General features: G+C 27.6%; 1 long non-coding RNA gene across 1 annotated transcript in view; it reads right to left on the bottom strand.

Moving 5' to 3' along the window:
• Positions 1-770: 770 nt before the first annotated feature.
• Positions 771-3,087, bottom strand: part of LOC117180917 — a 4,127-nt gene continuing 1,810 nt past the window's right edge. Inside the window, exon 4 of the long non-coding RNA XR_004468082.1 lies at positions 771-850. This is a non-coding gene — a long non-coding RNA (uncharacterized LOC117180917). The remainder of the gene's footprint in view (positions 851-3,087) is intronic.

Here is a 3,087-nt window from a genome sequence, read left to right as displayed (position 1 = left end):
GTACTAACACTTTTCAATTAAACAATGTTAAATGAAATGCAAACAAACTGCTAAATTTAGAACATTTATCAATTGTAGAGTTCAAATATTCAGATTAAGTTCAAAAAATATAAATCCACGTTAACATTTTCAATAGTCTAAATTAAAGAATTGAGGAATGAACTTTAAAAATTTTCAAAAATATATAATTATAAGTAATTTTAAGCTACACATTAAAAATTGGAAAATAGGTTAGGTTAGTAATCAGTTCGCGGCATAGTACTGCTTCCAGTTTTTGAAGTTACATATACCTAAAGAAATGATTATTATAATAAATGATTAAACTATAAGGAAGATGCTAGGAAAAATCAATCTTAAGTTTGGAATTGGTCATTTCGAATTTGGAATCATGTCAATCATTAATTGGATCCAAGATATAATCATAGCAAATTAAAAAAAAAATTATTTAAATTAAAATAATGATTCAAGAAATAAATAATATTTACCTCAAAATTTCTTTGCTTGAAGACGATGTTATTCGAAACAGCTTTTCCAACTAAAAATGATAAACTTCGAATGAAAGATAAATGTCAAGATTTAAAAACAAATCAATCAGCAATTTTTATAGATGTATATCATACAGAATTTAGAATCACATTTGTCATTAATTGGATCCTATTTATAATCATTAAATCTGACAGTTTTTAATATTGGATAATCATTTTTTTTTTGAGAATTACCAAAAAATTTCATTTTATTTTCAAAAAAAAGTACTGACCTATTTTTGTGCAACATCGTCATCAGAATTCGAATGGCTATCGATTCCATTCCTTGTGATCGCAGAGTTTCCAGTTTTTAAAGAATTTTAGGTCTAAAACAATTAAGAGAATATATTACTAATAAATGAAAGAATTTTGATACTAAATAATTATAAGTTCAGATTTTCTCATATCGAATTTGGAAGCAAGTTCATCATTAATTGGATCCAAGATATAATCATAAAAATTAAACAAGATGGTTTGAATAAAAAATAACGACAGGGTGTCTACTCAAATCCTGGAAAATAATGTAACAACAATTTTTCAACTGAAAAAAAAAACAAATTTAAACCATATAATCGAATTTCGGACTAAAAAATATCAGTTATCAACGAAAAATTGGCATGGCTCAATTTTCAGCTCAACAAATATAATTTTCCGCAAAAAAAAATTTTAACGAAAGTGACTTTTTTTCTACTAAAATGATAAATTTTCAACTGGAATAGACAAGAGTTTAATAAATAAAAAAAAGATTTTTTAACAAAAGCGTTTAACTTTAACCAATTGGAATACTTGAAATTTCAACCAAAAAGATGAATTTTCGAAGAAGATTAATTTTCCACGAAAAAAGACCAATTTTTGACAAAATACATGCATTTTGAACAAACTAGTTGTATTTTCAACGAAGAAAGACCAATTCTTTACCAAATAGTTGAATTTTGAACTAAAAAAAATATCAGTTTTCAACAAAAAATGGCATAGTTAGATTTTCAGTTGAAAAAATTAATTTTCAACAAAACTGATAAATTTTACACTAAAATTATAAATCTTTGACTAAAACAACTAAATTTTAAACAAAAAATATGAATTTTCAATCAAGAAGATTAATTTTTAACCAAAAAATTAAATTGTTAAATTTGAAATTAACAAAATTAATCTTTAAACAAAACAGATGAATTTCATCTAAACTTATGGAATATTAAATCTGAGTAGTAGTTAAATTTTTAGTAAAGAATATAATTTTAAAAAATCAGTGAATTAGATAATTTTTAAGCCCGAGATGAATTTTAAATAAAATGATGAATCTTCAATTAAAAAAATCTGTCCGCCACGCGGGCACATTCCCAACGCGCGCTACACGCGCGGCTTGCAAGTTTAAGCGCGCCTAGGGCGCGCGACTGTCGTTTCTCGCGCTTTGCGCTAGAGAATGTATTTATCTCGCGCTTCGCGCTCGATTATGTATTTACCTTGTGCTACGCGCTCGATCTTTATATTTTCGCACATTCTTGCGCAAACCTTTTAAAATTAAGATTCAAATCATCCACCACTGTAATTTTGTGATTGTGAATTCTCTTTTGTTAATAGAGCTTCCTAGCTTGAGTTTGAGCGCACCTGCGGCACGCGACTAATGGCAATCGCACTCCGCGCTCGGTCTTTGCATTTCTCCCGCATCTGTGCATAGTCCATTTAAAATCAAAGGTCAACGAACCGACAACTGTAATTTTGTGATTTTGAACTATCTTTTGTTAAAGCTCTTTTGGCTTTAACGAACACATTCTCATCACGTATCTCGTGCTTCACACTCGATTTTGTCCAACATGTTAACTTTTCTACATGACACACAACACTTTTATATCAATTGTAATACATTTTTTATGTAACCCTGCCAGGGATTACTTATTAAAAAATTGCAAAATAAAAAGCAAATTGTATTTATCATGATTATTTTTGTATTTGTTCCTTATTTTGCTTTAAATGGTATTCAAAGCTGCTCTGAAACATGTATCATTTCAATAAATGTATATCATTACAATTCATAATATGCATAAAAATGGAATCATAGTAATGCTTATTTCCTTGTTTTTATCATTTTCTAAAATTTTTAATCGTATTTTTTACTATTAAAGAAAATTTACTTCGTCCTATCGAAAAACGATTAATAATAAATGCATAGATCTTTTTGGGAGAACAACTGTTGTCTGTTAATTTCAGTACGTACTTGTGTCGTATTTTCAAAAAAATTTAATATTTTTATTTTGAATGTTATTTTTTGCGACTAAAGCAAAAACTACTTGCCCTATACAAAATTATAGCTCTTTTTTGGATTAACAAGTTTTATCTAATTTTTTTCGTAGTTTGTGTCGTTAGTCCATAACATTTTTATGTTTTTATTTTTTTAATTTTAATGTTTTTACGACTAAAAAGTAAAAACAACTACGCGTCCTATCGAAAAGTGATTAATTATAAAGTAAAAAAGGGGGAGGGTCGGTAAGGCCGGTTTTTGGCCTAATTTATTTTTGGACCAAAAAATCTGAAAAAATCATGGTAGTATCTTATAAGTATCCCGAGT

Source organism: Belonocnema kinseyi, chromosome 9, assembly GCF_010883055.1.
Source record: "Belonocnema kinseyi isolate 2016_QV_RU_SX_M_011 chromosome 9, B_treatae_v1, whole genome shotgun sequence".
In the NCBI taxonomy this organism is placed as follows: Eukaryota; Metazoa; Arthropoda; class Insecta; order Hymenoptera; family Cynipidae; genus Belonocnema; species Belonocnema kinseyi.
The sequence above is the reverse complement of the archived record's forward strand: the minus strand, read 5'-3'. Positions and strand labels throughout refer to the sequence as shown.